The sequence below is a fragment of the Pieris brassicae genome, chromosome 6 (assembly GCF_905147105.1).
Source record: "Pieris brassicae chromosome 6, ilPieBrab1.1, whole genome shotgun sequence".
Classification (NCBI taxonomy): domain Eukaryota; kingdom Metazoa; phylum Arthropoda; class Insecta; order Lepidoptera; family Pieridae; genus Pieris; species Pieris brassicae.
This window is the reverse complement of record NC_059670.1, coordinates 4,805,402-4,828,731: the sequence shown is the minus strand read 5'-3', so window position 1 is coordinate 4,828,731 and position 23,330 is coordinate 4,805,402. Positions and strand designations below refer to the sequence as shown.

General features: G+C 33.9%; 1 protein-coding gene and 1 non-coding gene across 3 annotated transcripts in view; both read right to left on the bottom strand.

Moving 5' to 3' along the window:
• LOC123710571 (sushi, von Willebrand factor type A, EGF and pentraxin domain-containing protein 1) overlaps positions 1-23,234 on the bottom strand; it is a 60,511-nt gene extending 37,277 nt beyond the window's left edge. For both annotated transcript variants that reach the window (XM_045662552.1, XM_045662554.1), the window contains exon 1: positions 23,092-23,234. The gene's annotated coding sequence lies outside the window, so the exon portion shown is untranslated. The remainder of the gene's footprint in view (positions 1-23,091) is intronic.
• On the bottom strand, positions 14,823-14,895 carry Trnar-acg. The gene has a single exon. It is a non-coding gene; the product is annotated as a tRNA-Arg (tRNA).
• Positions 23,235-23,330: the final 96 nt, after the last annotated feature.

Sequence of the window (23,330 nt, the reverse complement as noted above, 5' to 3'; positions counted from 1 at the left end):
AGTTAAATTGGGCCAAATAAAAGTCACCCACAAAGATCATCATAATTGACCATTGTGACTGTGAGAAAATTGCTTAAAAGTGACCTGCTTATTGTATTTAGCTAAAGAGAATAGAGAATACATGTAATGTTGAAATATAAGTTCACTCTCACGCCTTAAATTAGCACCGGCGAGTGCGATAATAACAGTTACTACACAACTTACGATTGTAAAGACTTTACTCGATTTCATGTTTCCATATCATATTTGGTATTTTAACTATGTAGTTTAATTTATTATTATAACAAGTAACTTAAAATTAAAGAATATTCGGGACACTGTTGAGTTCGGGTGTAAAGGGCGGGATTTGACAGCGCGCCAATATGGCTAACTTGCTAACTGTCACTATCATTAGTCTGTCAAACACGTATCATCGAAAAAATTATACTCTGTGCACCGCGGCGTGTAATAAATACATGGAATAAGTTACCTGTTATAGGTAATTTTAAAAAATGTAACATTTTTGCCACATTTAATTACAAAAGTATACATATACAGAATTTTACGACACATATGCTTGGTGTGTATGAGACAAAACTGCCCCGTACTCCTTTTGTGTACTCGAATTAAATTAGTCAAAGAAATACCTCTCTAACAACGAAAAATGACTTAAGCTGGAAAGAGTACGTTAGCAGTAGTTAGGGATAATATTCAGAGCCAGGACCGAACGCAAGTACTTTCATATGCCAAAATCCAATTTGTTATAACTTATACATACTTATACATAGGATTTGGTTGCATGGCTTTGAGGAACTACGCTCTTTACTTAGCCCTAAGCGTCGACTCTAAACGGATTTTGGTTTACATGAGTTGGTTTTAGGAACATAGATGCTTGTCGTATAAGAGAACACCGCCTCTTTCAACTGTAAAAGATCAGTCAAATTGTTCCCAATAACCGTGAAATGAATAAGCCTAATGCGGTTTACTCATTCAGTGAATGAGGTTAAAATATTTACAATAGGCGTTTTCTCTTTAAACCACAACGAAAATTGGAATTTTGCATATTCTTTACAAACAAAGATTTCTAGTTGAATTCATATATTCTAAATTAGCAGCCTACAAATGAACTTTACTATTTAGTGATTTCTAGATAATTATTAAAAAGGACTCAAATGTGTAGGTAATTTCCTCCTATTATATATTACTCCTTAAAATAATTAACATGTAATGTGATATATAATAAAATGTTGTAAATTTCTTACTGATTTTGCTCACTCAGGCTTTCTTAGTTTTATAAGCGTTGCGAATTCCTAAATTATGAAAGTTACGCCTCGGGAGTATAGCCAGGCGTAGGCACTCTCTGCAACTGTTACATTCCAGTCATTCGTTACATAGCAATTGGCATTTCATTATTTCGCGTATATTCTATTGCTGTACGCGAGTGGTTAATTTAGAGTAAAACTAAAATCGTTTATTATTTAAAGCACCCCAATGACCCAGTAACTGTACACTTACTTTTTAGTTATCGAGTAATTAAAAATAAAACGTTATCTAACAAGAGAACTCTTATGAAACATAATTTCATATACAAAATCATTGGATACCTGCATGCGGAAGTGGTTCGAATATTATGCAAATTTTATATGAAAACTTTTGCGATACAGCCATTAATTGCAGTTATTAAGTTTTCTACTTTTACGATCACAAGGACTAATTGGTGATGAAAAAAAATTATCTATGTATAATAAAAATCTTCTACTTGACTAATGACTGAGACAGCCTTGGACCTAACAATGTAGTCTAATTTAATTATAATATTATTTGAAAGATTCTATAATAATTCATTCAAATAATTCTTTTCCATCCTACAACGCCAGACATACTATGTATTAATAAAAGATTGAACGTGGATTTTTCTAGATATTTTAAATATTCGATTTTTAAAAATATGCCAGTATAGGTGTTTCTAGTAAACATTCTGCTTTTCATACAAAAAAGAAACTGCGTTATAAGCGAATAGCTGGAATGAATCATGTATCTACGATGCGTTGGAAAGTCAGTACGTGCTTCGGTAAGGCCGACGTCCACGTCCTCATACGTGACGGCTACCTAAAATGGAATCCGCCATCTCATTGTCAGTGTCACTCGCCTGTTTTACAGTTACCGCCTTTTTCTATCCATTTCGTTATAGCGCCGACGTGCCTTCCATATTCATAATTCATTTCGGCCGACCCGACCCGGCATGAAATGGTTTTTAGTATATTCAAGGTAGTCCTTTTTGAACAAGTCCTTAATAAAGCCAACCAGTCTCCGTTTAATGAGAGCTTATATTGATATTACTGGGACAGTGTTAGAGGTAAATGAGTTTTTCTTAAAGGTCTCACCGGACAAAGAGTAATTATTGCAAGAGAAAGCGACTTCTGACATTGCGCGGAAGTACAAATCTTGTCTATTTGTTACATTATTAAAAGGACTATGTTGGTCAGTGGGCCGACTTCTCTTGTTGGGTCTCCAGAGAGTTTATGACTTTTCTTTTTATGTGAATGCTGTGTTATTAGCAGGTCATGTGGGGAAAGTTATTGACTAGACAATTGACGTGTCGCTTCCAAGATGAGCTTTTTGTTTAGTTGCATAACTTTCGAAGCGAATGAATATTAGTTTTCTATTTGTTTTTTTTTCGATTACATTTACTACTAAATTTATTTGTTTGACAGAAATATAAGATGCGACTTTAAGATTTGTTCAATATAGTAAATTAACGTCTTCCATAAATATTTTATTAGTAACGTATTATTTATTTATAAGTAATCTTATAGCTAAACATATATATTATAAAAGAAAACACTTATACGATATTCAAAGTAAAATAGATTACATTGTTAAACAAAATAAATTTTTTGTAAGCAATCTTGCTGTTGGCCTTAAGGGTCTTTATAGCTCAACTCCGCCTGAATGAAAGCAAAATATACGCATCGGAAGCATAGTCGATTTAGTACGTAAATAGGTATGAAAAAACTTAATATTTATAAAAAAATATTCATACAATTTAAGATTTTAATATAAAACTGTTGTATATAATGTAATAAAATACCATTTTAAGATAGAGAAAAATGTACGCGATTTCCACTATTTCCAGTTCCTAAGAAGGTTGGTTTCAAGTCATACATTTGCGGAAGATAAAAAAAATCTCGTTAGAAAATGGGAAGTTAGCAGTCATAAGCAGGTTTTAAAACATCAAGTTTATCAAGTTTAGGGCTGTATTTATTACAAGTATATTTTTGATTATTAAACGATTAGTAAACGCGTTTAATGCCATTTAGATTGCGCTTTTTGGTGGACTTAAAACTGAGGATTTAGTTCCACCACAACGTCAAACGTTTTTTACAAAACGCTTTTGTAAACATAAATGGGCCTTTTGATTGATTTTTTTAGAACACTGTTGTCGGAAATCGGATATTCGAATCGGCACAAATATTTGCTTTACGGAAAGGTAATTAAGAAAAACAAATGATGAATTAAAATGACTACGCATTTGAATACTTAGTGAATATTATTTTTTACATTAGCATTTGAATATGACTTTGTTGGTTACGCTTTCACATTTAAACCGCTGTACACGGACCGCGAAGAAAAGATAAAATTTCTTACATATATTTTTATATTGGCGCTGGTGCATCATGTGGGTTCGTGGGTTCGTGTGGCTGTGAGTTCGTTAAGCTACTAAGTAGATTTCGATGACTTTTAGACAGAAAAATACCAGTAGTTAAGTTATACCTTAATTAAATTTTGCAATCACCAGTAACAAAATTCTATATTCAAATTAGGTATTCCATTTTCAAAAATTCGTACCTTCTAGGTGCGTATTATTCTTTCATGTATCATATGGCGTATGACTTCCTGTCTTCCCTTTTGAAGTTGCCTTACTATGGTATACTTCCTCAGTGCACATGACAGGTGGGCATAATATTAGTACTACTTTCCGTTCATTGAACTAGCACCGTTAGTCTCTTTACGCATTTAACTCTCGCCAGCTACATGACACAAATAATATCGATCTATTACTTTATAATGTTGTTATCGTTTCAATTAGATTTAAAATTGGAATATAATATAAATTAAAGATGGCTCGACCAATTCGAGATTTTTTTAATTTATTCCTTGGACTTTGATAAAGGTTTTTAAGGGGACAAAAATTGGAAACATTATTTATTTACTACTTAGTTTTAATGCCGGGGAAGCGAACAGTCTTTATAGGGTAGCATAGCAAAGTGTTCCATATGTTTGTATGTAGCTACTGAAAACGAAGTTTTCGACGGCATTTACGTATATTTTTTACAATAATACAATTACAGCTATAAAATATAATATTTTGACATAAAGCCGCCAAACAGTTTTATTGTTATACTTTTTAATAAATAATATTATTTAATAGTTTATAAGTCTGTAACTCTCTCTGAGACTTTAGATATATACTTACGATAAACCTGTACGACGTAAATTTAATGATAAAATAATTTATAAGCAGTGAGTCATAACCTGTATCCCTCAATAAGCAGGTAAAACATATATACGAACGCAAATAGTAATGTTATAGAAAAATATTCTTTATCTTTAACTGGGTCATATGTTTTATGATTGAAATACTAATAGCTAAAATATATAAAACTAAAATTGTTATTTAACATTTATGTAATGTTTTACGTAAGATCAATTAATTATAAAAATGTAATTAATTTTAATAGGGACGATTTCGATTGAGGCATCAAAATTAGGACAAAATATTGTAGTAACACTAACTACAATTATGAAACTCCTAATCAGTGGCGCTACAATCTTTTTAGGTTTGCCTCAGATTTCTGTATCTGTTTAGGTGATCAGCCTCCTGTGATTACCACGCGGTTTTTGGGTTTAAGGCAACCCAGTTTCCTCACAATGTTTTCCTTCACCGTTCGAGCGAATGTTAAATGAGCACATAGCTAGGAAGTTCATTGGATAACAGTCGGAAATCGGGAACCTCAGAGATGAGCCGCACGCTGAAGCCACTAGGCCAACACTGCTTTGTGTTCATACTGATTTTTTCTCTGCAATTATAAATGACGGTTTTAAGTAAATTCCAATATAATGTTGGTCTTAGGTTAGGTTGCTAAATCTCTTTAGTAATGCAAGTACGAAAAGTGACTACACTCCATTTACGGCATCAAACTGCTGTAGGATTCTAAAGGTATTTTAAATACGAGACGATTTTCCATTAAATATTTATTACACGTCGAGTCTTGCGTTACGCTTTTAGACAACGCCTACAAGCTAAATTCCTGTTGATAATTCTGACATAATTTGAAATATTTAATAAAGTCATAAAATCATATTTCTCACCGTTTGAGACCTTGAGACATAAAATAAAGAACTTGTTTATAATTTGAATTCCTAAATTTTACTTATTTAGACGTACATATTTATTATAAAGTGGAATAACTATGTTTTATTTTATTTATTGGTGTTTTATGTTATGTTTATAAGTAGGCGCGTTGGTATTTGACCGTCTGACATTGCAATTTGCGACGTATAATTATTGGAATTTTATGAAGTTGTTTGTCTGGTACCAATGTTAGCTATGTATTTTATTATTACGTATATCTTGGATTAGTCATGTATATATTAAAGGTAGGAACAGCACGATCGTGTGTCACGTTTCAATACGGTAAGATATTTTTCATAATAATTTCGATATTTAAAAATGGAAGTAGTCAATAAGTTTAAATTGACACGTAGAATAAATACTACTGTGAACTAAGATATTAGCAGATATTATTGCCAGCATTGTACCTGTACAATGCGGACCTTTTTTAATTTGTCGTATCATTTTTAGAATCTACCTGCATTCCTTTCCACTGAATCACCAAAAAGGTTTTGTTTGGCGATGAAAAGATTCCACTTTCAAAAGGACACTATGAGTAATTGTTTGGGGCGTTTAAAATCAGAAGACTATTACAGAGTACAGAATTCGATATTCAAACAAACCGAATTCCAAATACAAATTGAGGATGTCTGTGACTGTTTCGCAAGGCTAACTGGTTTCGATTTATTCGCCGATTTCAAACTATACATAGTGCAGAGTTTAAAGTCCTGTATCGAAGAAGAAATTGACGTAATTTTTTACTTGTGTGTTTTAAAGAAAAAAATTAGATAGATTTCCCCCTCTAAAATTCTTTGAATTTACCATGTTAAGAAATTAAAAGGCTCAACTAACGATTCAGGAAATCAAAATGTAAAAACCTTCGTTAGCGAAATTGCGCTGAAATAAATACAGAGTAGTAGTAAAAGCTAAAGCCGATGGCCGGAGATCGTAAATAAAGGAGCACGAATAAGTAGCAAAAAACCTTTCTAGTCTGCGGAAGCCAGCTGAATGAAACTAATGAGACCAATGTCCCAATGAAGCCACGCGATTCGTGAATGTACGAAATTATTTTTGGTCATATAAGTACTATATATGTATATCAAAAACTTATAGACTCATAACAATAAACTTTATTTTTTCTCACGAACACTTACACAAAATAAAGCAGCAGTTTTTTAATTATAAGGAAATGCTTGTTTGTGTGACTAATGCCTGTTAAAGGTAAAAGTACCTGTACAGGTCACCAGGCCCCCACCACTTCGGATCGCCAGAAGGTCTTAAAACGTAAAGTTTATATAGTTACTATGACAATATTTTCATACAAACCTTTGTAAGGTGCAAAAGCCTTATTAATATAAAATTTTCGTTAGGACTATGTATGATACAGATGTTATGTTACTTACGTTACCAACACCATATGCGGCAAGAAATAGGTCTCTTAAAGAACGTGGGTATACCAAAAGGTTATAAAACTTAAAAGTGGGCAAAAGTTATTATACTCTATGACCTCAACACAATTTTAGAATTACCTAAGCAATGACTCAACATCTGGCGTCAACGTCTTCAATATGTATTCAAAATCATTATTACACGCCATTGTTACTAATGATAGGATTTTAGTATTATTTATATTTTAAAATATATTACAAAACTCGCAAACACAAAAGTCGAATAATACTGGATCAATTGGAATATAAACTATTTTTATATATTCCCTTAATTCTGAGAAAGGTAACAGAGTAAAAAATTCAAGGCTTAGTTCTACAGTTCTTAGTTTAATATTCCGTTAAGAGTTATGGCATAAAATAGACACAAAACAAAATGTTCCATAAGTTGGTATGTAAAAAAGGTAGGCTAAGTAAGAAATCATAATAAGGCAAAACGAAGTTCGCTTGGGCATCATATAACTGTCAAATTTACTTAGAATTTATTATCAATAAGCTTGATAAAATTGTTAAACTGGCTCATTAATAATTGTTGTCGGAGCTAAATATAATAACTTATATATAATAGGATATGTATATCATCACCGCAAAGCGGTTTCCAAATGACTCAACCGGTATACATCTTGCAGGCTCTCAGGCAAAAAGTTCAAGGTTCAAGGCGTTACATGTTCATTTAAAAATGTACGTTATTTTAAATAAATATTACTTGTGTGCAATTAGCCTTTATAAGAAACGGTAGATTAGTCTAAATTTAATGAAATAAATGAATTTCATAATAATAAGTAATTGTCAAAGCTTAAAGATACAATTTTTTAAGATTTTCCAAAATTTTATCAAGTTATCATTTATATTTCTTGATTTTTAAATACTTTGTTAGAATTTGTCAGTTAGTTAATTTATTAAGTATAAAATTTGCTATGTTTGTCCGTTATGTGTACAATTAAATTTTGTTTTTGCTTGTTACGAGATGTAAGATTTTATTTTCTAAATATATTAATAAACAATAGCATAGTGCGGGGTGCGAAACATTGTAGGCATTGAATAGTTTCAGTAGTCTGTATAGTATTTTAAAAGATTGTTGACTTAAGGTTCAAAATAACAAATTCAACGCAAAACTATAATCTTGACACGCAAGGATTACAGGTATTCTTTAAACCTTTAGGAGTCACGAATAATGGACCGTGTATAATTGACTGACTGAGCTCATCGTTGTGTTTATATCCTAATCTGGTAAAAATATATCTCAAAAATGATTTAAAAGGAAGTTCTGAAGATAATGAAGTAACTTTTTGCTCACATCATTCTGTTTTTTTTATCAAAGGTATCTTATTGCTACAATAGTTTCTCAAGGATATATTGTTAAGGTGGCTGCGAAAATAACAATGAGTAGTATGTTGTGTGAGTATAGGACGCATCCAACGTGTGGGCATCCCACCAATCTGTATTGCGATAGAGTACGCGCTAAGTGGTAACGAAGTTGCAGCAATATTCTGTATTAAAGGTTATATTTATATGCGTTCTTGCAATAATAATAATAATCAGTGGCGCTACAACCTTTTTAGGTCTGGGCCTCAGATTTCTGTATCTATTTCATGATCGTTTGTGAATTGAATAGGCAAGTAGGTGATCAGCCTTCTGTGCCTGACACACACCGTTGACTTTTTGGGTCTAAGGCAAGCCGGTTTCCTCACGATGTTTTCCTTCACCGTTTGAGCTAATGTTAAATGCGCACATAGTAATAAAATCCATTGGTGCACAGCCGGGGATCGAACCTACGCCCTCAGGGATGAGAGTCGCACGCTGAAGCCACTAGAGCAGCACTGCTCTGCGTTCTTGCAATACTGGCTTTAAAAGTACGCGTGAAACAAAATAATAACGCGTTAACTATACAATGGTAAGCTTATACTGCCACACGGCAGAGACGATGTTTTTAAAATTTGTATTAATTTTCTATTTATCAATTTTTAATTATTATTACTATTTAAGTTAAGAATATTGCAAATACTGTATATTTTTGTGTTACAAATAAATTGATTCTATTAACAACGATAACGTTGCCTTATATGTGTAGCGTCCTAACGTCAGTTCTACGGAGGAATAAAACTTCTTGAAGGAAATGCATTGTTAACAAATTGATCGCCTTGAAATCTCTTCCGCTGACATAATATTTTTATAATTCATTGACAAAACATTTCAACAATAAGTTATTGTTAAATTAACGTTTATTTCGCACGTATTAAATTCGTTTCTGATTTAAGCATGAATATTTATAACCTTTAATGCGTTTTACGTAATACCAGAGGTAATATGGTGATGTAACATTTAAATGTTTAAACATATTTTGGTAATTACCTCACCCAAAGCATATATACGTATGATTAAATCCCGTGTATTTGAATTGCTAAGATATAGAGATGCCGATATAAGCTTACTAGAGCTATGTTTTTTTATAGAACGGGGGGCAGGCTCACCTCATGTTAAGTGATAAGCCCATGGTTACTTTCAATATCTCGCAAGTGCGTTGCTGGCCTTTTAAATGTAATGTATAGGCACATAAAAACTCGTCGTGTTATTCCAAATCTACTGCATCTCAACTCTATCCAGATCCAGAAAAACATATATGCGAATTGAACTAAAGTTGCTGGACGGTTGATGCCGGATGCGGTTTGCTACAGCAGGTGTAAGATAAAAATAGAACAGGTTTCATCACGTTTACCATTCGTAGAAATAAAGACATTGTTTGTGTATAGGGCACCGGTTTAACCTAAAGCTGTTAGGTTATTTAAAAATGGAGCAACAGCTGCGGAGACCAATCGACTGCGGTGATTTCAATTGTTTTTGTAACACAGATTTGTATTTGTGAAATAAAACGAAAACAAACTGTGAACGGGCAATGTATTGCTCGTAGTGGCTGATAAACTTTGGCAATCCAGGCACATAGCGAGTCGCCTGCAAATTGGATTGAAAGAAGTGCTACAAATAGAACACTACCGCACACTGCGCTCGAGCGTTGGGCTATTGAATAATGACATTTAACACCTTAATATAAAGCTTACTTTGCCGAACTAAAATCTCTTATTTAAATATTCTAAAATTTGCGATAAGTAATTTACGAAGCTCACAATTTAAGCTCAAAATCCATTGCTTGTGTATCTTAATGCTTCTGAATTCTTCATGACTATTTATTTATAGAGTAAATTAAAATAGTCTAGAGCATAATAAATACATATTAAGAGAAAACAAATTTGAAATAAATATTTGTATGTTCAAGTTTAATCCAGGACCAATTTACGAAGGTTGAATAGTTTCGGGTTTCAATATAAAAAAGCAGTAGAGCTTTCACTAAAAGTTATCCTCTATATAACCTCACGAACGAATTGGTGGAGATTGTATGTAATTTTCTTTATTATTTTCGAATTTCGAACAGAAAATTACAAAGAAAAAGGAGAAAAAATTCGAGCGCCTAAACGCTTACTTTGTATTCCTATTACGCCTGTGGTGCGGTGATATCGGCAGTCGCAAGTGTCTATTTAATGTTTATTATTCTCACAATAGCTCTTCAACGGTAGGCGAATATCAATCACGTTCCATATATTTTATGATCGAACTTTCATACTAAGGAATAAATATTAGTTATAATAATTTATTGAGCAGTATTGGCCTACTGGCTACAGTGTGCGACTCTCATCCCTGAGGTCGTAGGTTTTGAACTCCGGCTGTGCTCCAAGATAGAAAGTTCTCCTATGTGCGTATTTAACATTCGCTGGAACGGTGAAGGAAAGTATCCAGTAACTTGCCTATTAGATTAACAAATGATCATGAAACAGATACAGAAATCGGAGGCCTAAAAATATTGTAGTGTCACTGATTATTTTTATAATCATTTCTGATACACGCAAATATGATTTATAGTTTTGCTCGAATTATAAATTCTTTTCAGTTTAATAATACGATATATACCGAGCCTAAATTATCAATATTAAACAAAGTATAGACATTGCATAAAGACAATATTATCCTAAGTTATTTAAAATATTATCTTTTCAAATGTCAATATAATGTATGTGCGTATTTTTTACGAGAAAAATGCAGTAAATAAACAAAAAATGTCGAGTTTGCAACACGTGCTCTTAATGTGTTTTTCTATCTATACGTGAGACTATTTGTTATTGCTTTTAACAGTCCACTATTCTACCGTAAAAATCGTATAAAGAAAGTATCTATTGTTATAAATAATTTTCGAATTATATGAAATAAATCTTCAGTATCTATTTCTGTTGTTCAACATATTTAGGATTTACGGTTAAATGGAATTATGATTTTCAAAGTTAAAAGCATAATGGAACGCCGCATTAATATTACATAAATAAAACTACAGTTAAAATATTGGACCGGTATTGTAATAACCAATGATGTTTAGTAACTGGTTTAAACGATTTCACGATACACATTTCACAATGAGCATTCAGCCTAAATTACTTTTAGCGAGTTTCGTTTGTTTTCCATAACAATATTAAGCTTTTTTCAGTTGTTTATTAAAAAAATAATATTATATAAATATTTTTTATAGACCAGGAGGCAAACGGGCAGGAGGTTCACCTGATGTTAAGTGATACCGCCGCCTATGGACGCTCTCAATGCCACAGGGCTCGCGAGTGCGTTGTTAAAAATTGGTACGCTCTTCTCTTTCCTAAGTCGAATTAGTTTGGAGATGCACTGGTGTGATGGTGCGCGGCAAAAACTGACTTATAACCCCCTTCATTTAATCATGATTAATTACTGAGTGCAAAATATAAAGAATTATAGGTAATTGTTAGTTTAAAATGCCTTGATAAACGCTTAGTTATGGAATGGTGGAAGTCGAGGTGAAACGGGTGGACTTTTGTATTCTGCCTCGACGTCTGATGGTGAAACTCAGCTGCAGGTCAATCCCAACAACTCCTCTGAACACTTTCCATGGTAAACGTAGAACAGAGTGACCCCACATCTCTACACAATGCCAAAGGATCAATATATAGTCTAAGGACTTGATTATTCTCGAATTCAACTTTACAACCATAATGTAGATGCCGTTAATTACCGGAAGATAATGACATTGAGTGCTAAACACAATGAGATAATATAATTGGTAAAACACATAAAAATAATTTAAATAAAAAGCTTTCATTGTAAGTCACGGTGAAGTGAATGGCGTCAATTCCGATGTGTAGGTTTGACTGTGCAATAAGCTCCTTGGTGATTAGTCGTTTGATTATAATACATTGTTCATAATGACAACTGGTTCTAATTTGGCTCATAGGCCCTGAATGCTTACGCAATTCTATACATATAATTTATATTTAATTAAATTAAATTATTTGCAGTTTAGAAGTGAAAAGGTTGGTTACAAGGTTTCGTCGGCTTTATTTCGTGTTTCAATTTTGGAGAGTTAACAATATACCCGAAATTTCTTCCGAAGTCTACTTCATTGGGTGGATTCATTAATTATAAGTTTGCATTGGAATTAAATGGAGCTAAGACGTAATATTTTCTTTGAAACATTGTTGAAAGGAATTCGTTATTCTTAAAGACGTTAAATAGATAATTATTCAGTCTTTTGTCGGTAATTATTGTCGGATCGCTGAATTTGTCTAATTTATGTAAAGCGTGCTCTTTGTAAATTTAAAAATGGAATATTTAATTATTAAATTCATTCTACAAAGCAGGTCGCCAGTGTAATTCCCTCATATTATCTCCTGGTTCGTCAACAAAGCAGCATTATTGGTCGCATTCCTTCGAGGTAAACGACAGCGAGCCTTGCGTTGTGGCAAGGTCATTTTAGAAGGGGACTACTGACTGCCTCATTGACTTATTAAACCTACATAACTATGTATCCTAATATGCTTCCTAAGCATTATCTTGAAATTTAACTTATGCCATTATGAAAAGATATTGCGACGTCGAATGAGCCCACAAGTTCTAAATTCAAATTTAAGTGTAGTCTGTGGAGGTTATTAAAAACTTTTCGGTAATGTCCTATAAAAATGAGAATCATTTAAGAATAAAAAACGTGATTCATATTTTCAATGAGTCATAATCAATGCATACACAAGTTTAATTTTACGAAAAACCCCGATGATTCAAGAGAGCTTTTATCCAATCACTTTACAATACAGCGTATGCTATCTGTATTTTTCCGTTTTAGGCTCACGTTTAGCAAAAACTTAAAAATCTAGGTTGATTTCTATACATTTATAACTGTTGTTAATAATTAAATGATAAATTATAACGTTATGATCGGAATGATAGCTACGCGACAGGTCAGTAGACCGTTAATCGAGATTCTTCGCTACCTAAATAAATATATTATACATGACTTGAATGCAAATGGGTGAAGGTAGGACATTCTCTTTTAACATTTTGTATTTAGGTTTTACCCCATTGAATCAGCCTTAAAACTATACGATATAGGAATATCCTAGATTATGCCTTTGTGTGCATTTGTCTGCCTATTAACATAAGAATTGGAATAACAAAAAATTATGATGTTTGACACAAAAGCTTCTAAAATAATCTCAATCAAATACAATCTATTTGAGCGTATTGAACTAAACTCAGACTGAATTATAAACAAAACATAATAGGCCACAGAATTATCGCATAAGTTCAGATTGTACTTTCACTAATGCGCAAAAAACAGATTCTGCCACAAATAAACACGAAGTTAGAAACAAATACAATTTAAAAATCGAATTATAAGTGTATATGTCACCGGAATATAACAGATCGGCAAGTTTATAAATTTCCTAGGAATAATTAATTTAGTAGGATTCTAAATGAGAAACAAATTGTAATATTTTACTCCCACATTTTCGCAAATTGATAAACTTACCGAACTCACGCGTAAAATAATAAGTAAGCGATAACCTGATTGTTGAATAAGTCAATAATCTAACCTAACCGTTTAGAATCTTACGAATGGATACCCGTTAGTTTATAAATTTACCACGAGATGTCTTATATTGACAAATTTATTGTGTTATCTTCCGTGGTCATATATATTGAATAGTTATTTCATCAAATTTGAGAGCGGGAATTTCAAGTTGTGAATATAAGCAACCACAGCTAAATTGCTGCTAACTTCACACCACTCGCAGACTTGTATGAACTTCACACAACTTAGTTTGCTAGTATTTTAAATGAACAATTTTATATGAATATAGATCTAAAAACCTCCGAACACACAGGCACAGAAGGTTGATCACCTACTTGCCTATTAAATAATGAATACAAAACAGATACAGTTTGATACCCAGACCTAGAGGTTGTAGCGTTTACTCGTACAAATCCTTAGAATTGGAGATATATTAGCTTGAAGCGAATAAATAAAATTGACCTTGTCACAGACACGTTGATAAGTCGAAAATTGTGAAAAGATTGACGGGTTTCCATTGGTTTTATTGGACCTTCCTGATCGCATTTCTTTTGAATCCTTAAAAAGGAATTCGTAATATTACGATGTATATTACGTTACTTGATTTCTTTGAACGCGACGCGAAAATGATGCCAGGTATTTTTTATATGACATCTATTTATAAAAAGAATGTTTGTTATACTTTAGTATTTAAGTAACAAACAAAGAAAAATAAGCTCTATATCGTATAGATAGAACTCAAGTTAAAAGTTTAAGACGACAGTAGTTTGCAGACAGCGGAAGCAAAGAAACCCTTTGGATAATCAATTTCATTAGTGCTCTTTGTTCCGTAAACAGCGTGGAAATACAGCTTCATTTTGTACCCGTTGATAACCGCAAATCAATATTGTTTCTTGGAAAATTATCATCATTTTCTTTACATTGTAAAATAAATATGAACACAATAATTTAAGACTTAACACTTAATAGAAGACAATCAGTACAAATTTTATATTTAAAATAAATAATATTGATAAAATCAATAGTTTCGGTCAACTACAAGTATATATATATTAAAACCGATGATTTAAAAAAAATAAAAAACAATGCACGATCCTGCCAGGATTCGAACCTGGAATCTTCTGATCCGTAGTCAGACGCGTTATCCGTTGCGCCACAGGACCTTGTACGTTGAGTTTGAATTTTAAGAAGATATTTCATGTATACAACCGGTTAAATAAATCAAAATAAATTGTTCACTAGCCTACTTTTCGATCATGATTATTGATTAGTATTTCAACGCCCATTCCAGGTTCTTTGAAAGTCTACACGCGACGAGCGACCTCCTTAGCTCTAACGGACTTGTTAACTGTAGTCTTCGTTACCAGGTGTTGAATTATATAAGAGTTTGTCTTAACAAATATTCCGTAAGTGACAAGTAGTAGACGTTTTTCACTTAAGAAAGGTGAATAATAAAACCTTATTTTTTTTTAAATGATTCTTTATACCCTAAATTTATTTAGTTTATTTATTTTATTTTATTTATTTACACTTCGTTACACTACAAAATAAAAATAAAAATTAACATAATTAAATCAAAAGGAGGGCAACTGGCGGCCTTATCGCTTACGAGCGATCTCTTCCAGGCAACCACTGTGAGTAAAGAAAAAAATAAATGTATTAAATAAGATAGGCAAGTAGTGCAAAATACATGTAATACACAGTTATTAAACAAAACTAAACAGGAATAAAATATTAAAGATACATTAAAGAGTAAAAAGACACATAAATCACGATAATTTAAGATAAGTCTCACGTCAGTTAGTAGTTAGTAAGAAAGTTCGGGATACGATGTGGTCAGGTAATGTTTGTACAGAAGAAATTTAAAGGAAGATAAAGAAGGAGCTAAGCGAATAGGGACGGGAAGTGAATTCCATAGCCTAACTGCGGAGACCTTAAAGGAATCGCCAAGAAAGGAGGAGTTATGAGATGGGATTTCAAGGGTATAATTTTCGGAAGAGCGTAAGCTATAGTTATGGGCTCCCAAAAAATGGAAATCATTTTTGAGATAGGAAGGAGTTTTAGGGTTGAACAGGATGGAATATAGGAGATGAAGAACATGAGCATCGCGTCGCTGACGAATTGGCAACCAGCCTAGCCGCTTACGGAACGCAGAGATATGATCGTACTTTCTTAGACCGAATATAAATCTGATACAGAAATTTTGGAGACGATCCAGTCTATTTAGCAATTCCTCGTTAAGATCGGAGGAGCAGGAATCGGCGTAGTCCAGTAAAGGCAGGAGGAGAGATTGCGCCAGTGAGGTTTTGGTACTAAAGGGAAGAAAATTACTAAGACGTCGAAGGATACTGGAGGCACCGTATAATTTTCGGCTAACTTCTTTAACATGCTGCTCCCAGGATAAATTTTGATCAAATAAAACCCCCAAATTTTTTACTGTACGGCTAAAATTTAAAATTACACCATCGATATGGATAGGGGATATCCTGGCCCAATCAATTCTCGTCGTGAAATAGGGGCTGCCAATAATTAATACCTTACTCTTTTTGGGATTGATTAGAAGACCAAATTTTTTACTCCAGTCAACTATCTTTGCCAGCTCATTGTTGGTAGATTGTATGGCTTGCGGGAGATCATCGAGACTTGATTGTACGTAGATTTGAAGATCGTCAGCGTATAAATGAAAATTAGTTGAAAGTCGGAAAGTTAAGGAGTTAATATATATAGCAAAAAGAAGAGGAGAAAGTACGCCACCTTGCGGAACGCCAGATTCAATCAAACTCCACTGAGATATGCAATCGCTTGTCTTAATACACTGGCGGCGCCCATTAAGATAGTTAGAGAACCAGTTAACAGCATGAGAAGAAATATTAATAGATCTAAGCAACCCCATTAGAATTTTAAAATGAATAGTATTAAAAGCGTTGCTGAAATCTAGCAGTGTGAGAATTGTGAGTTGTTTGTGGTCCATGCCTTCGCGAATATCATCGGCTACTCTGACCAGAGCAGTAGTAGTGCTATGTCCAGGTCGAAACCCAGACTGAAGTGGATTCAGTATGGAATTTTTGTTTAGGAAATTATTTAATTGCTCATGTATGAGGCGTTCAAGTACCTTGGATAGAAATGGCAGAATCGAGATGGGTCGAAAATCAGAAAAAGTACTAGGATTAGCCTTTTTGGGGATAGGGATGATAAGTCCATCCTTCCAGCAAGAAGGAAATTCACCTATAGAAATGGAAAAATTAAAAATATGTGTGATTACAGGAAGTATAAGAGAGAGAATAGGTATGATCATAGCACGACTAATCAGGTCAGAACCAACAGCGTTGGAATGAATAGAAGAAATACTCGATTCAACTTTCTGACTAGAGAATTCATCGAAAGAGAAAGATGGAAAACTAGGACGAGGGAGAGATGATATATACTCAAGTGTTAAGTCCAGATCGATATTACTTGAAGTGGAGTGAGAGGTAAAATGGGCGTTTAGGCTGTTTACGTCGATATCGGGAGTCATGGCAGTACGTGGTGGCTTACCGATACCCAGAGATTTTAAAAATTTCCATATTTTTGAGGGATCCCCATTAGACACTGAGTCGTGAATGTGTCGTCTCTGCGCATCGCGACAACGCGTGTTGCAACGGTTGCGCAAGGTTTTGTAAAATACATGTTCCTTATCCGTTTTGGCTGTTCTCATCTTGGCCTTAGCACGGTTTTTTTGTTTAATCAAAGATTTGATTTCATCGTTGAGCCAAGGAGCAGGTAAATGCTTGATTTTAACGGGCCTCAAAGGAGCATGTATATCATAAAGATTAGTGATGGAGGCATTTAGTAAATCAACTTTACCATTGAGGGTGGGACACTCGTAAATCGTGCTAAAGTCAATTCTGGCCGCATCTATAAGCAGACGCTCGGTGTCGATCGCAGCAAAATTACGCCTAAGGACTACGGTGGGTTTTAGTTTAGGAGGTTTAAGATTGAGAGACAAATAAATGAGGTCGTGATGAGAAAAAGCAACAGCAGGAAGTTGGCCATGGTTGGTAACTAGGTCAGGAGAAGAGGTAAATATAAGGTCCAATAAGGAAGGAGTGGAGCCTGGGACTTTGTGTGTGGCATTAAGTGGCAGGTTATGAAGATTATAAGATTCGGTGATGGAGAGCAACTTTTTCGATCGGCAGTCGTCTTTGATTAAGCAGGTATTGAAATCACCCATAACTATTATGTTTTTATAGAGAGGCGAAAATTTTTCAAGAGTGTTATCAAAGCCTGCGAAATAATCGACTAAAAGAGAAGGAGAGTAAAACACTCCAAGGAGAATTTTAGTCTTACTGAGCATGACCTCGACCAGAAGATGCTCGCATTCATTAGGTGGTGGTGGTTGAGGAGACATACTGATAATAGTGTAAGGGATGTGCGATCGTAGGTAAATAGCGACGCCACCTCCACGCATTCCAACTCGATCATTTCTTATTAGGTTGAAGCCGGGGATAGAATAGCTGAGGGAGGACAGGGTTGGACACAGCCAAGATTCTGATATAAGGATAGCGTGAATTTCGTTGGATACAAATGTTGTCAACAAGTCCAAATGGTGAGCAGGAACGCTTTGAGCATTAATATGGATGACATTCAAGTGTCGCGATTGGTCTTTAAATAAAGCTGTGAGGATACTATGCAAGGGAGGGGGAGATATCTCAGCGCTATGGAATGATTCGAAATCCGACGAAGAGACCGATGCAAATTCAAGAGCTTCACTATCGTGATTCATGTGTTAGCCAATAATATTTATGTATAAGTCTACTAAGTATATAAATTTTTAATTTATGTACAAAAATGATCCTGTGTTCACACTCAATCGCTAATATTAGTGAACAGAAAATATAGTCACACACTTTAAGAAAACAAAAACAAATTAACTTAAAGGGGTTCAATAAACTAATTGTAACTATTTCCAAAAAAAAAAAAAACAATTTAACAAGGGAATTTATATATAGTTTGCAGTGATAAATTACTGTAAAAGCTTATTATAAGAGAATAATTTTATGAACTGTGGAAATAGATACAATCTATCATTAATTGACAATCACAACTTTTGACAGTGTCACATCACTTGCTAGTTATTAGTTATAATCTGTCAGTGGGGTCTTTAAAAACACTAAGTAAACAAAAGTTAAGGTTATGAGATACTAAATAATCATATTTTAAAACAAAAGGAAAACAAAAAAGAACTGTTTAACACTTAAAATTAATGACATCAAACCAGTTGACAACAAAGTTGATTATAACCCCGGAACCATGGAACACCGACACTGAAGTTAATGACCCTTCCTTGGAACCTTCTTATTACGGGTCATGTCTCTTGTTCGCTTTGCATCATCAGCTGCGGACGATGACGGGATGCTGCCCGGGACTGAACCAAGTTCCTTCAACGAAGAGATGCGGCGAAGTTTCCCATCAGCCCCAATCACTTGTACACGTCCATCCTGGGTCCAACATTTTGAGACACCAAACCGCTTTCTCGCCTCCATAAATAGTGAGTGCCTTGTTTTTGTTAGGAACTCAGACAAGGTTATACCAGTGCCTTTAAGGCTAGTCTTGGCAGCCCAGATCCTTAACTTATCGGCATGTTCACGAAACTTTAATAATATAGGCCTAGGCTTTTCATTGGATCTTAATCCTACTCGATGGCAACGGGTAAGGCACTGCTCCGTGACATTTGGACACTTTAAAAGGATGGATATCATATTTGCAATGGAGGCCGGGCTTTCATCCTTCGCTTCATTTACTCCATGCAGCAACAGACACTTTCGCCTACTACGCATCTCTTGCTCATCCTGCACTCTAAACAGAATCGCCATCTGAGACTGGAGATTCTCTAGGCAGAATAGAACAGAACTTTTAAATGTTTCAAACTCCCTAGCAAGTGGAGTTTGTTCCAGCGATGGGGACCTATTCTGAGCTGCAATAAGGCGCTGCTGGAACTCCTCCATTCTGGTAGACACCATTTCGGATACATCCCTTAAAGACTTTTTAAGATCCTCCATAATAAGGTGCAAGTGAAAAATTAATAGTTCAAATGAAGGTACTTGAAGAAGTGATTATCAAACTTTAAGTTAATTTTAGTTAAATAAAGGATATTATTAAGGAAAAATTGCGATTAATGTGTTGTGGAACATTAATTCATCAATGGAACTGTAAGTAACAAGGTTCAAACCCAAATACTATTTTATTTTAGTACAAATCACAAGACACACCAATACACGTTGCACTACCCACTTGTTTAATTAATATATTATTTGTCATATAGTATACAAAATAAATTACAATATTAAAATTGTTATCTCTGAAAGCCACTGTCTTGGATTTCATTTATAACCACAGAAAATATAAACTAAGCTGCGGCTGATGTTGTCAAGCTGGTTTATAAGAAAAGGAGGTTACAATTTTCTACTTGGCTATGTAGATTTTCTCGTTTTTATATAACATTTTTTATATTTAAGAATGAGATTAATGGACTTTTAAAATGAATATTGCACTTTGCGTCATATATTTTTATTTGTAAATTCATGTACATAGATTTTCAATATTTTTTATAGAACAATTTTTTTAAACAATTGCAGGTCGTAGTGTCCAGGAAAGAGATTTGGGAGCTGATTCCACAGTTCTCAAGTTTAAATGTGTGATGTATGGAAAAATGTTTTCTTACTTAGGTACGCCAAAAACGTATTGAATCTTGATAATAATTAAATATTGTATTATAAAATCGTCAAAGTTTATTTTCTACCATATGAACAGAAAAGTACCGAAGCATGACACCCCATCTCAAACACAGCGGTCTAACTTTTACTTATAATTTACCCAACATTTTTCTTGTAAGTGACGAAGCCAGCCTTAGTTTTTGGTTTAAGTGTATATACATGAGCATATTAACATCAGGTGAGCCTTTGCCCCTTGCCTCTTGTTTTATAAAAAAAATATTAAAAATGTATCTACCCATAATTTACATATATACATGGCAACTTTAAATGTAGTAGTTTAAAAAAATATTGTTGCAAGTAAAACCGCAATTCGACAGGTCGAATATTATCAATTTTCTAACACATCTATTTGAAAGAAGAATTTTTGTTTTCATTCAGTATATAAGCAAACAAAGGAAAATAAACTCTAAACCTTACATTTAGAACTCAAATTAAAAGTGAGACGAGGCAAGATAGGCAAATTTACTGCAATATGTTGTATTTTTTTAAAATAAAACAGGTGTCCAACGAAAAAAATTGTGTGGCAAGTAAAAGCAGCATTCAGTATTCGACAGACCACAATGAAGACGGCAATAAGCAAAGACCTAATTTATCACATAACAATGCTCTTGGTTTTTTCTAATGTGAGCATTATCTTTTCCTAAGCTATTGTTTCATAGTCCCCTTCGTTGTCTATGCAGGTGAATGAGATGGCGATACTCGGAAGTATTTTCGCGACGTGTGGCCAGAGTAATGCGGCCAACGTGGAGCAACATTGCAATTAGCTAACTTGTCTCGCTCCACTCGGCTGCCACAACTCGGAATTCAGTTTTTTTTATGAGGCAAACGGGCAGGAAGCTCACCTGATGTTATGTAATACGATAGGTACGCTCGATACGCTCTTATTTTGAAGGATTCTAAGTGAAATATGGTCGATAATACCTCATGTGGTGCGCGGAAAAAATTGAAGACGAGATTCCAACTCTATTGCTCCACTTTTACTGTCAGGTGTTCCTTGAGGGTACAATTATGATTTTAGTAGAAAAATAAACATCAAAATTATGTAGACTTCACTGGTAGTAATTTTTAATAACTCATTTTTCGTTTACGGAGAATTTAAGGTTACTGTGAAATTTTCTAGGAATATTAAAATGATACACGTTTTCTCTTTTGCTGAATATTCACGAGGTATTTTTCGTTTAATGTTCAGAACTATTTTCTGCATGTAAATAATTGTATGTTTCTGCTTTGAAAGTCAAAATCAAACTTATTATATAGCGCATAAACTCAAAAAATACTTCAGTAATTCGAAAAATGCATACACCATTACTGTAGCTCATTAATTTATTTTTCCTAAGTAATATATAGTCTTTTGTCGAAAGTATTTAAAAAAGAATAACTATGCGCCGGGACTGAATATAGATAGCTATGTTATAGAATATGTTTAGCTTAAAGAACAAGTCTGTTTCCAAAGCAAGATTTTGTGTCCAATTTTTATAACAAAACGGGTCTAAGAACAAAACCGTTACTGCCCATATTCGGAATAACTGTTAAAATGAAACTAGGAATGAGTTAATTTACATAATAAAGAATTATTTATAATATTTCTTTGTTAATTGATCGTAAGAACAATTAGCCAAAAGTGAAAAGTTTTGGCGTGTCACTTATCTTTAATTATAGAGACAAGATTGTTGTTGTTGATAACATACTTCGTAAGATTCTTTATATAGACATTACACTTTCAAATATTTAAGCAACACAATGTGTTAAAAAACGTTTCTTAATATTCTCAGATTGATTCTCATTTTTATAGAATTAAGCCCTATTTTGGGCTTGCCGTCTTATATAGGTAGGTTATCAGCCTTCTAAGGCTAAAGTGGAAAAGACAACAGACAAACCTTAAAACATTGGAAAGGTTCAATCAAAATTATTAGACAAGATAATTTTTTTACGCAATTAATAAGTTAACGTAAAAGCCTTAATTAAATTCAAATTTGGTATCAATAATGTATATATACATTATCATTTGCAAAAGGGAAGATACAGGAAGCAAAAAGATATTCGACGGAGAGTCGAGCGTGGCGAACCGGTTTCATGCAAGATGTATCGTGGCCCCGTTTTCTTGCTGTAAACATTGGCTATATCTAGAAATACAGACTTCAAATGCATATTGATATATATTTTATCCATATTTCAAAGTTATCGTACCGAGCATTGAAGGTACCTAAAATATATATTTTAAATTAACGGTAATTATCTGTTAACAACTTAAATAGGGGGTAGTTCAAAAATGGAAAATGGATTTAAGAAAGCAAACATTCTTAATACGATTTGTACATGGGAAAACTATAAGTAACTCGAATATTTAATTGGTATGCACGGCGGTATCTTGGTAAAAACGTCAAGTGTAGAACGTTCAACGCGTTGATGTCTTCCCCACGGAGAACGCAAGTTAAAAGCCAAAACATTTTGAAGAAAGTTGCCTACGAAAGCGGTCTCACGAGATTGGAATTTTTGGTTGAGTATCACCGCACCCACCTGCTAGCACCACGACCAAAAGTGTGTCACCGAGAACTTTCACATTACCTTAAATTAACACGTACTATATAATTGACAGTAGATACTAACCTTTTTACACGCCGCGGGGCGTTCCAAATTTAAAATCCGGTTACACTATAGGGATGGGGTTAACGCACGGGCACTGCGCTCACAAGTCACTACACTAGAGTCACAATATCTGCCGCATATTCCGGCCGATGCGGTCTTGACGGCCGCCAGGTCAGCACTGAGGCTTTCTTCGAGACAAGCGCGCGCGCAGGTAAGAATGAGAACAACACATTGGTTACCGTTGTGTGGGTGAACGGTGT